The sequence below is a fragment of the Rhincodon typus genome, chromosome 3, assembly GCF_021869965.1.
Source record: "Rhincodon typus isolate 14 chromosome 3, sRhiTyp1.1, whole genome shotgun sequence".
In the NCBI taxonomy this organism is placed as follows: Eukaryota; Metazoa; Chordata; class Chondrichthyes; order Orectolobiformes; family Rhincodontidae; genus Rhincodon; species Rhincodon typus.
This window is the reverse complement of record NC_063334.1, coordinates 72984617-72998016: the sequence shown is the minus strand read 5'-3', so window position 1 is coordinate 72998016 and position 13400 is coordinate 72984617.

Below are 13400 nucleotides of genomic sequence, written 5' to 3'. Positions count from 1 at the left end.
TGCAAACCAATATTTTCTGGTTCTTACCATTTAAAAAAAATTCCCATTTCTATTCTTCCTATCACAGTGAATGATTTCACATATTCTCACTTTAAACCCCATTTGCCATGTTCTTGCATGCTATTTTAATTCATCTATATCCTTTGTAGACTTTTTGCATTCGCCTTACAAATTTCTGAAGAAGGTTCCCGACCTGAAACGTTAACTTTCCTACTCCTCTGATGCTGCCAGGCCTGCTGCGTTCCTGCAGCTCCACATTGTGTCATCTAGGAATACAAATGGTATTTTAGCTTTCAAAGCAAGGGGGATTGGAGTATAAAGGTAAGGAAGGATTGCTCCAATTATATTGGGCTTCAATACTTGTAGTATTGCATCCTTTTTAACAGCAACAGACATGTATTCATTAGAATTTAGGAGAATTAGAGGTGATCTAATTCAAAATTAAAACATTCTTCAGGGACTTGATATGGTAGATGCTGGGAGAATGTTTTCCATGGCCATGGAGTCCAGAACTAGGGGGTCAGATTCTCTGAGTAAGGAGTTATTGATTTAGAACAAGAAAAAGAAGAAAAAAAAATGCAAATCAATGGGTTTGCAGCATTCAAATTCTCAAAGATGGAGAGCTGTAGATGCTCAGTGTAAGTGACTGAGTACATTCAAGACAAAAGATTTTTAGAATTTATTCTTGGGATGGAGTATTGCTAGCTGTGCCAGTATTCATTGTTCATCCCAGTTGCCCTGGAGAAGGTGATGCCAGGCTGCCATCTGGAACTATTGCAGTCTGGTGCAGGTAGGTCTGCAAATCTGTTAGGGAGGGAGTTCTAGGATTTTGACCAGCGACACTGAAGGGATGGAGTTATTTTTCCATGTGAGCAGAGTATGCAGGTGGTGGTGTTCCCGTGTATCTGCCCCTGTCCTTCTAGGTGGTACTGGTCATGGTTTTGGAAGGTACTGTCTAAACAGCATTGATACATTTCTATGGTGTGTCTTATAGACACTGTTGGTACTGAGTATTAGTATTGGTGGAAGCAAATGTTTGTGGATGTCATGCCAATCAAGGGAACTGCTTTGTCGTGAATGGTGCCAAGTTTCTTAATTGTTATTCGAACTGCACTCATTCATCCAAGTGGGGAACATTAGATCATGTTCCTGAATTGTGCTTTGTGTACAGTGGACAGTCTTTGGGCAGTTAGGAGGTGAGTTACTGCTGCAGAATTGCTAGCCTTTGACCTGCTGTTGTAGCCACGGTATTTATGTGGCAGTCTAGTTCAATTTGTGGTCAATAGTAGATCCAAAGTTGTTGATAGTGAGGCTATCAGTGATGATAATACCATTGAATATCAAGGGCTGATGGTTAAATTCTCTCTTGATTTGAGATGGTTATTGCCTGGCATTTGTGTGAATGCTACATGTCACTTGTCAGCCCAAAACTGGATATTATTGCATTTAAGCATGGACTACTTCAATATCTGAGGAGTGGTGAATGTACTGAACAATGTGCGATCATCGGTGATGGCTTTATCAGGAAAAGGCATGGAGTAGTGAGACATAGAGTATCACACAAAGAGAATGTTCAATAAGAAGAAACCCTTACTACCCATTTTTGATTTTTAAAGGCACCACTATTGAAAATTCCCCCAAAGTCAACACCTTCCAAGTCACCACTGACCACTGCTTAATGAAATCAACCACATGCCATCATTCTTCAAGACTTGAGTTAGAAGTGTAACTGAATGCTGATTGCTTAGCTGGATGGCAACATTTGCAAGAACACTTGAGAAGCTCAAGATGCTGGAGAAAAGACTTCAATGTAGTAATTTCCCAAGCTTACTTCAACAACAAATTTAATCCCAAGAAGGACAGTAGTAGCAAGACCATGGGAACATCATCAATTACACATGTCCTGCAAGTCATGTACCATCCTGATTTGGATATATATTGTTCCCTCACAAGTGCCAAATAAACATTTTGTAACTCCTTACCTGAATTATTATAGAACCACCTTCGCCATGCAAATCGCACAGTTCAAGATGACCCATCATTGCAGGATAACAAGGGATAGGCATTATATTGGACAGGGCCATAGACATCCCAGCAATAATATTTTTGAAATACAACTTGTCTTTTCAAAGCTCTAATAAATAACCTGAGGGCAACATCCAAATAAAGGTAAACAAAAAGGCTGTCTGCAAAAGTATAAAGGTAGATAAAATTTCTTCTTGAAGCTCAAGGGTAATCAAACGTAGCTGCAGCAAGTTATCCAATTTTCCACACTAATTAATTCTAATCAGTAACAATAAAGCTCTTCCAGGGTTCTGATGGTACAGAAACCATATTAGTTTGATTATATGGTTATCATATTTTTCTCCATATCTAAAATTCTATTTTTTAATTTTAAATCAATGTTTTTGGGCATACCATGATGTATCTACTTGGCTATCACATCCTGAGGTGGGACTTGAATCCAGACTGCCTGCTCCTTATTCAGGAATGTGATCACTACACCACAAAACCCCATTATTTTGCTACTGGTTTTTTCCAGTTTTTTTCATAAGTTAATTGACGTAGCATTATCTTTTTTGAATCTTGTGAAAACAAAGTTTATTGCTAATCTCCAGCAAAGCACTCAATTTCTAAAAGTTAAAGCAGCAAAGAACAGGTGGCTGGAGATGTACAGGCCTTTACATGCTGGTAAGAAAAGCTTCCTGTCTCAGTGCATGTGATTGGCTCTTTGCTTCACAGAAACATGACCCTGTAATGATGGGTGTTGTACATTTAAAACCATGTCTCCAACTATATTATTTATGAATCATCAGGTTAAATGCACTATGCTCTGCCTGAATCTTTTTGATCAGGAAAACAAATTCAGGTTTCAGTACAAGTTCCAGAATTATCTTTGTTGTTCTTTTAAGAACTCTGGGCAATGCATTGCTGCTCTCATGAAGCCAGGTTGTTTGATGCTATAAATATTAATTCTGCTGTCATCAAACAGGTAAATAGCACAGGTCAAGGAATCAATGAGCTGTTTCCTGATGTGCTTCACTACACGTATTTATTTTTATTCAGTGTTGATAATTGAATTACCTGTAATGAAAAATTTTAATCAGTTTCCTACTGGCTTCTACCTGAAAATAAATCGGCTCTTGTTTCGCTTGGCAAAAATTTAGCTATAAGTGTATTCTAAAGGTATCTGTACCTGACTCCTGTCCTCTTTCAGCAGATGATCACATTGTTCTTCCTCACTGTTCTTCTCTAATTATTAGGGAAGAATGTCTTTACGTCCTTTTGAAACTGTAAGCAATGACCCAAATCTTCTGGATCATCAGAGACGGTTGTCATCACACTGTGCAAGTCCTGACATGCTGATCTTTGTGGGTATTGCCAGGAAGTTTGAATTTCTATTGGGAATTATCCTGATCCCTGATACATTCTACAGAAGCAACCAACCCGAAACGAAAGTTGGAGACATCAGATAGTTCTCTGTGTGTAGCTGGATAATCACCAGGAAACGTAAGATGGATTAAAACCTAGTTTGCCATCTGGGCAATAACATCGACACCCAACCCATCCATACTGAACTCTAATTAACCCTCTGGGACCACCCTATTACCCTTCAACCTCCTAACTACACCCTTGGCTATCTGACAATCATTCCAACACAAGTTGACCACCTAACCTACACCAGTGCTGACTTATCCCTTACCAAACTTTACCCACCTGCGCCTTAACTATCAACCTCACCCATTTCCCATGTCACCCACCTACTTACTTTAAACATTCACTCATTCATCCATTCATTCATTCAGCCATTCACTAACACTCAGGCCAGACTTTTAAATGTACTGCAGTGCCGTAAAAAGAGGGCATGTCTCATCCTCCTCCTGACCTAATTCTGTTTTATTGGAGTTCTCTGATGGGTACTGTATGCTTAATTTCTGGAAAAGCCAGACTTATAAGATTCCAGAAGAAGTGTGAAGCAGTTTCAAGTCAGGGGATTTCCAAGTAGAATGGAAATTAAACAATGATTCCCTCTGTATGGAAGCTGTAAACCAGTAATTTTGTGTGTAGATGATAGCAGCAGGGACAAATGCTTGCGTGAAGATCAAGTCAGCAAACTGCTGAGGCTTGTGATTTCCTGACATTCTCCCTGTAAGTGTTATATCTTCTTCTGTCCTGTAACACGCAGTCTAGGTATCATGCTTTCTATGAACTATTTTACTTTATTCTCAAGATCAATAAATTTAATCATGAATGAGAATTTCTCACAACTAATTCTGAAACCGCCAATATTATTTAAGCACTACATTACACTGGTTTCCACTGTTCTACACGAAATTGATTTATAAATAACAAAGTAGTCTAGAGTTTTGGTCAAACGCAACCTATTTTCACTTTAACATATAATTTCTCATTTTGCTGCATTCTTAGACTAAAACAATACAATTACCCAATTCAAACATATCTAAAATCATACCCATTGACAGTACTTTTTGCACTTAATTAATAGCTGGATTGGCAGTCAAACAAGCCCTAGCAACATTTGCAGGCATAACCAACAAGTAAAGCAATTTAGCTTACATATTTGATCATATTTATTAAGAGGATCTATTTGATTAAGTAACATAAAAAAAAGCAATGTTTTCATCAGGCTATTGAATAGTGAAACTTTAGCATAAGTGAGACTCAAATTCATTCCAAGACCAAATTAAATACTTAATAGCAGATTGTTAATGATCACAATTTTCATGTTGTGATATCTGCACTCATATATCATACTTCAGGGAAGAGATATGCAAAATAACCTAACAAGAAATTGTGTAAGTTGAAAATAAGCAAAAAAAAGTACAACTGCATTTCATAATGCCATTGAGTCACATTATGGTCTTGTCTCGACAAAGTAAAGTTAGATGATGATTACCCTACTCCACAGAATAATCTATGTCAAAAACCACAATGCTGAAAAGATAAAAGAAATTGGTCCAAGTTGTCAAAAAAACTTTTTGATTGTAAGCATAAATTAAAGCACAAAGAATTAAGGTAAACTTGTGCTGAAGAAGGGTCTAGGCCCGAAACGTCAGCTTTCCTGCTCCTCTGCTGCTTGGCCTGCTGTGTTCATCCAGCTCTACACCTTGTTATCTCTAGCCTATATTGAGAGTTGGTTAAGCAATACGGAATGGCGAAACAGGAATGTTCTCTAATTGGTGAAGTGTTTTACTGTGTTAGACGATCTGTACCCTGGTAGCAGTTTTTCACTATAAGTATATATATATAAAAGTTGTATATCTAAGTTTGCAGATGAAACTAAGGTATGGTTGTTTATTGATAGCTACAAAGAGATTCAGGCATAGTAATGTAGAAAGTAGACTATTATACTGTTCTATTATTTGTACAGAAATAGGATCTAATTATAATGCAGGTTCAGGATGCCACATATGTTGTTGCACTGTAATCAGGTCCGAGCAACAATGTTGACCAATTACCTGGGAGTTGCGAAGTATCAGACCTGTGAGGGAGCAACACGCAGCGGGAGAATATAAATCACAGCTGAGGCTTGAGGCCTACACCATGTACCTGGAGTCTCTCAGGCAGACCATTCAATTACTGGGAACTGGCCTACACTGAGATTCAAAAAGAAAACAGGTGACATCACAAAAAATCTTTAAGACAGAGGAATGCGTGGCTGAAACAATGGCCAGGAGGGAGTGCATTAGATTCGTAGAATCCCTACAGTGCCGATAGAGGTCATTCAGCCCATCAAGTATCCAATGACCCTGCAAAAAGGTATGCTGATTGCAGCTGTCAGAAAGAAAATAAAGTTTCAAATGGAAAGGAACATGCAAGGTTAGAAGGGGGAAGCAAAAATGGATTATGAGAAATGACTAGCAGCCAATATAATGGGGTGTCCCAAAGTCTTCCATAGGCATACAAATAATGAGTGTGGTAAAAGGAGAAGTAGGGCTGATTGGGGACCAAAGGGGCCAAGACTAAAGTGTTAAATGAATACTTTGCATCTGTCTTCACGGAAGAGGGAGAAGCTACCCAGGCCCTGATGGCAGGGGAAGAAACTGTCACTAGATGCGGTCTGAATGTGGTTTAAACAGGGCTTTGTACAGCTGTAGCAAAGCTTCCTTTTGCAACATGCCTATCCAAATGTAATTGCTCATATTGTATTCATCTTTCTTGATTTATTTTTGGATTTGACCAGTACGTTTTAGTGATCTGTGTACAAAGACCTATATATCTCTTTGAGTCTTACTATCGGCTGCAGCATTGGACATAAAAGTTGGCAAAGTTATGTTACAGCTGTAACATAACTTTAGTTAAGCCATGTTTGGAATATTGTGTGCAGTTCTGGTCACCACCAAGGACGTGGATGCTTTGGAGAGAGTGCAGAGAAAGTTTACCAGGATGTTGCCTGGTCTGGAGGATGTTAGTTATGAGGAGTGGTTGGATAAACTCAGATTATTTTCACTGGAAAAGTGAAAGGTGAGGGGCGACCTGATAGACTTCTGAAGATTATGAGAATATAGATAGGGTGGAAAATCAGAGGCTTTTTCCCAGGATGGAAAGATCAGCTACAAGAGGGCACAGTTTCAAGGTGAGGGGAGGAAAGTTTAGGGAAGAAGTGCAGGGAAAATATTTCACACAGAGGGTGGTGAGTGCCTGGAATGTGCTGCCAGTGGAGGTGGTAGTGGCAGGTATGTTAGAAATGTTGAAAGAACAAAGACCATTATAGCACAGGAACAGGCCCTTCAAGCCTGCGCCAGCATGTTTTGCCCTTCCATATTAAAACTGTCCTCACTTACAGAACCCATAACCTTCTATTGCCTTCCTGTTCATGTATTAGTCTGGGTGCTGCTTCAATGCTGCTATTTTGTCTGCTTCCACCGCCACCTCTGGCAGCGCATTCCAGGTACTAACCACTCTTTGAGTTTAAAAAGTTGCCTCGCACATCTGTTTTAAACTTCCCACCTTTCCTCTTGATAGACACATGAACAGGAGTGAACAGAGGGATTGAAACCAAGTAAGGGCAATAAGTAACAGGTCTAAATAAAGACCGGGACTCGGCACAGGTTTAGTGGGCCAAAGTGTCGTTCCTGTGCTGTATTGTATTGTGTTATAGTTATATCTGAAATGTTCCAGTCTAAAGGGATGATTCCTGAGCCAAGAATGCTTTGGAAGGTTATGGTGAAAGCATCTGCACTTTCCACACCTATTTTCAATAAAACTCTCGATGGAGCTTTTTGGAGAAATATATTTGAAGATAGTTTACCAGCTGGCTTGCTGTCATTATGTGACATCTACTCTACTGCTGTACCTTCAATTTAGTTTATGGCAGACATTAAACATATTAATTGAAACATGCATTGGACATTAAGGGCAAATTGATGCCCTGCTTTGATCACAGGAACCTGGAGACCCTGGTGGACAGAGTGGTGCTGAGAAGGGCCATCCTCTTTGTCCAGGACCAGCAGGGGAATGTCACCAGGCCCTGCCAGCCTGCTCTGAAGTTGCTTGGTCAGTACAGTCTTCCTGGTCCATAGAAACAGCCAGCAATGTAGGAAGAAGGTCAATGACCTTCACCACATCACTAGAGTAAATGCCACCATCTTCTCTCTGCTACTTCACACTCATTCTAACTCTGTTACTGCACCCAGCTCCCACCAAACGTCATGAAATACTCTTCTCACTACTGCATATCAAATCTTCCCTCACACACTCTCACTTATCCAATCCCTGTACACTACTAACACAACGTGGCCTCTACACTGCCTACTCACACTCTCCATTCACCTCTCCACCTTTCCCTCACTAGTACCAGCAATAACAGTTGTGTCAACTACTTTTATCTCACTCAAATCCTCTCATTGTCTCATTCAAAGAGAAAACTGTCCGTAATAGGGTGCAGAGACCAAAGACGGTGGTGGAGTACCTGACAATTGCTTCCTCACCTGTTATGAAGAGAGAAATCTGGCCCTGGCATGCATAAACCAGGACCACTCCTGTGCACATGCTGAAACCTCAAAAAGCCTTGTCCACTGCTTCTTGCCCTTTACCAGAGTGGCTGTACTGTCAACATGCCTGAACTTCTATCCCTTGCTCGCAATGCAGTCTCTCTTTTGTCTCCTGCAGGTACCAATGGAATCAGAATGGTGTCAGCAATTGAGAGGCCAACCCCACAAGACGTACCCCACTTAACCTCTGAGGATGAAAGCACAAATGCCAAAGAGGAAGCACCAGTAAGGCTGCCTCCCGCACTCACCATCAGCTTAGATACAGGCACCTTGGTGGGTATGTTCATTAGATTAGAGTCATAGGTACCTGCTGGTAAGCAGATCAATGCAAGCTGCTTGAGATAGAAATACCCCTGTACTGGCACTCAGAGGACTGCCACCTGCTCAGTCCAAGGCAGGAGAGGACTCCACAGTGTTGACTGTTAACAACTTCATACAAACACACAGGCAGGCACAGGAGCAGTTGGCAGGTTTGTCAGAAGTATTAGACAAACTGATCTGAAGGTTGGAGGACTCCAACAAAGCCATCTGTAACATGTTGCCTCAAGCTTGTAGATGTTTGTTTGCCCCCATAGACAGGCTGGCAGCTGCCATGGAGAACGAGCTGTATAGACACGTAGACCTGCACTCCATCGCTCCAACCACTGGTGTTAGGTGACCAATGCGTAGGTGCAAGGCAAAGCGGAGGGGGGAGGCAAAGGGTCTTTCCAGGTGCCCCTTCCTCACAAGGAGACAGGGCGATACCAGGAAACACGCAGACAGAGGCGAAATCACACAAAGGCCCCCAAAAGTCTCCTCTCAGGACATTCCAGAGATGGTCAGGTCTTCTACCTTCACCTTGCATGTCACCCTCAGTCCAACGGATGTTCAAGTTGAGGCAGGGTGCATTCAGCATGTCTGGGCCTTCTAGACACAAATACCCCCCAGGTCACCTGACCAAAATTCCAAGGTCAAGAGGCTCCCTCCACCCAGCTGAGGAGCCCAGATCTGCACTGAAACATAGGGAGAAGGAAAGAAAGTGAACCTTCTGCCTTCAGATGCCACTTCATTGTAAATATGTGATCACATTTGTTAATAAATGTTCACTTTTCACCATCAGGTTCATGAGCAAATGTTTGTTTAGCTGCAACTAAAAGATTCATGGTGCAGAGTTTGGCCATCCTTAGTGCCATCCAATGATTTATGGACCAAGATGTGAAGAGAACAGCTACTGCAATATGTGCAGGATATGGGAACTTGGAAGGTGCTTGCAATTTTGGTAACTAGGACGAATCTTTTTAGGCTGCGAAACATTGCTGCACACCATGGACGTCAGTGGAATTGATTCCCAATGTTGTATAATGTGACCAAGAGTGCTTTCGGCTGGAATTTGGTGTTGGCATGGTAGGTTAATCCCTAAGCCTCACATAGAACTTAGTGCTAACAGATGTCTTTCATCTGTATGGTATGAATGTCTGTGTAATGCATGCTGTCCTTTGAAGAGCCTCACCACTCGGAAGTGAAGCCACATCCCTCACAGAACAAAACACTCACCCTGTCTGCTCTGAGTTTGATCTCACCATTTTCAACATACTTGTTATTTATAGCACAAAGGAAGGAAAAAGCAGTCACTTGTCACATAGTGAATCTCTGTAAATCAGACAAAATTTCTGCAAGATCAACTTCTGTGGACTGGACTGTGTATAACCTCACATTTTCTTACATTTTACAGCCTGTACCAAGTTTATATTCACTCACTTAATGTATCTAAATCCCTTTGTAGATTCTTCCTGTCATCTTCACTACTTGCCTTCCCATCTATTTTTGTGTTATCTGCAAACTACATTAACCTCTGTCATCCAAGCCATCTATATTGTAGATAATTGTGGCTTCCTCTCCATTAATTACAGGTGGCCTTCCTGAAAATGCCCCCTTTGTCCCAACTCTGTTTTCTAATCTTTAGCCAATTCTGTATCCATTATAGTACACAATCCCGAACACCACAGGCTCTTATTAAGTTGCAGTATGTGTGGTACCTTATTGAATGCCTTTTGGAAATCCACTGTATTACATTTACTGGTTCCCCTTTATCTATCCTGCTTGCTTCCTGGGGCTAGATTTTTATGGCTCTTCACTGGTATGTTTGAAGGCAGGTGGGGGACTCTTAAAATGCAGGTTGTGACCAAACTGCCTATCTACCCCTGACATGTCTCCAATCTTGCAGGAGGCAGTGGACATGGAGATGGCCTATTACCCTTGGGCCTTTTAAAAGCCGTGCCAATCAATAGCCTCTTAAATGCCTCTTCTTGTTACCACTGCTGTTTTATTCACAGCAGGAGGTGGCCTAGGCCAAATGAGTATCTTGATATCTTTTACTGCATGTGCTGGTGCCGAGTGAGGGGGGAAGGGTTACCTCCTCCAGAGATTCCCCTGTATACATCAGTGGTGAAGTAAGTCCACAGACACCAGTATCCTGTCACAAAGTCACCCTTTATTTACATGTGCAGAGTACTTGACAGTGAGCTAGCTTCCTCAGAGCCAGTTCTCAAAGTGAACAGTTTGTCTGACATTCCTTATTTGTCAACCAGGGCTCCCTGATTGGACCAGATTAACAGCCCCAATCAGGAAACTCATATTCTATCTGCTCCCCCTGGCTGACCTCTGTACAATCAATATATCCTTCCCTTTCCAAGTCTGAGGAATTAGGCAGGTCCTTTTCTTTTGTAGCTCCTCATGGAGCTTTTTAGCACCGGGTCAGGTTTCTCCAACTCTGCCTCTGATACAGGCGGCGTGTAACACAAAAGAGCTCACCTCTTGTGCCTGGAATGTCTTGGAAGAAATATATTCTCTTCTTCAGGCAGCCAAGGCATCAAGGCTGTGTCCATCTTAGATTCTGAGATATCTTCAACGCTTGATGGAGAGGGAGAACCCATGGGTTCCAGGACAGTCAGACAGGCTGTCGAGGAGCCGGGCATGTTTTGCTCCCACGCAGTTTGCAAGTTTGCAGCTTTTATATGGTCCACGTGCTTGTTTAGGACTGTCACACCTACCCAAACTTTATACGTCACTGGACCTGACCTCACGTCAACCATGCCTTTTACCAATGCAGGGCTTTTCCCATGGTTCCTACTCCAAACTTAATCCCCTGAAGTTAACTGTCTCTTTCGCTTAGCAGAGTCTTGTGTCCAGTGAAGCTGTAGGCTGTTTCTTTAAGTCTTAAAAGTTTGGACTGCTCTTTGTGCCAGACCATTGGATCATGGATGGTATTGAGATGTCTTTATACGTTGAATACTATTTGACTTTAGGAAATACTCAAATTCCTGGCTGGTAAATGGTGGCCCATTATCTGTGACCAACACTTTCGAGACTCTCTGTATCGCAAAAGATGCGTGCAGTTTTTCCATTGTTGTCCCTATGTTTGATGAATGAACTCTGTGCACGTCTAGCCATTTTGAATAGGGGTCCACAATGACTAAGAACATTGAGCCATTGAAAGGACCAGTGCAGTCGACAAGTAACCGAGTCCAGGGTATAACTGGCCGAACCCACAAATGTAGAGGAGCTGCTGGCGGTAATTTCTGTCCTTGTTGGCACTCTGGGCACTGCCCCACCGACGTGTCTATGTCTGCATTCCAAACCTGGCCACCAGACATAACTTCTGACCAATATCTTCAATTTGGAAACACTTGGATGACCCTGTTGGAGTTCAGCTAGAATCTAATGGTGATCTTTGCTCAGGACAATCACTCTTGTTCCCCACATGCTCAACTGTGATCTGGTCTTTCCGGGTCCAAAAACGTTTCAGTTATGGTTGTGATGGCCTGTTGGTTTCCTTCATCACCACTCGCTGTTTCAGTTTGCTAGAACTGGATCTTTCTTTGTCCAGAGTCTAATATTGTCAGCTATGACTGGAAGTGTCCTGGTGGAACTTCCTGACTCCAAATATGACCGCTAAGCCTTCTTTCTCTAGCTGGGCGTAATTATGCTCTGAGTTAGCCAAAGTCCTGGATGCACACCCTATTGGACATTCCTCTCCATTTGGCCACCTATGAGCAAATATTTCCCCAATGCCATACAGGGAGGCATCGCATGTCAATACCAGATCTGACATGGAATCATAATGTGCCATCACCTTAGAGGATAATAGCTGTATTTTCACTTCCCTGAAAGCTAGGGCCTGGCAATCTGACCATGTCGAAGGCTGACCCTTTGTCAGGAGATGATGCGAAGGTGCCAGGATGGAGGCCAGCTTATGTATGAACATTCAGTAATAATTATTCAGCCGAAGGAAAGACCTTAGCTCTGGTATGGATGTAGAAGCCCAGCCACCTTTGATCGCCCTCACTTTATCTTCCATCGGGTATGACCCAGTCTTGTCAACTCTAAGCCAAGTAAGTCATGTGCTGTGCTAGAACACACATTTTTTTTCCCTTCTTAGGTGTATTCCTGCCAGGGAGACTGGTCTATGGACTATGTCCAAATTCTAAGTTCTGCTTATTGGTTTTCCGTTATTAACACGTCATCTGGATAAAAGGCGACCTGGGGTAGACCTTGTAAAATGTTCTCCATTGCTGCTGAAAAATTGCACACACTGGCAATGCCCCAAATAGCAGTCTTGTATATTGGTACAAACCCTTATAGGTACTAACTGTAGCATACTGCTAGGAATCGTCATCTCACCGCAATTGCCTGTATGCATGGCTCATGTCCAACTACACGAAGGACAGCCCCCTTTTCAGCTTTCCATATAAATCCTCTATGCGAGAGATTGGGTATTTATCCAGCTGTGAAATGTGATTTACCATTTGTTTAAGATTGCCACAAAAGCGAACCGACCCGTCGGGCTTCAAAATTGATGTGACTGGTGCTGCCCTATCCGCAAACTGATGATTCCTAAATTTTCCAGCCTTCTGACTTCTGCCTCTACTTCTGCCTGTTAGGCAAATGGCACTGGGCAGGCCTCGCAGAATCATAGAATTGCTTCTGAGTCAACATGTCGGTGGCCTTGGCTCCTTTGTTAGTCCCTAGACCTTCCTGAAAGACCTCCGAGTATTTAATTAGGCGTTTACTCAGGCAGTCATTTTCTAATTGAAAAATGTTGAGCCAATCTAGGTGAATCTGTCTCAACCATTTTTGCCCCATCAAGCTACAAACTCTGGTAACTGAACCAGCTGCTTCTCATAAGAGACTGGAACTGAAGCTTAATCTGTAAAGGTTCCTCAGTATAGGTTTACAGTCTAGCTGAGGTACTGTGAAAATGTGAGGGTTGGAGTCCAGATCAAATTTTGTTAAAGACTGGTTCCGTGATGACTGAAATGGCCATGTCAGTATCGACCTCCATTAGAGTCATAGAGTTGTACAGCACAGAAACAAACCCTTCAGTCCAACTCATCCATGCTGACCACA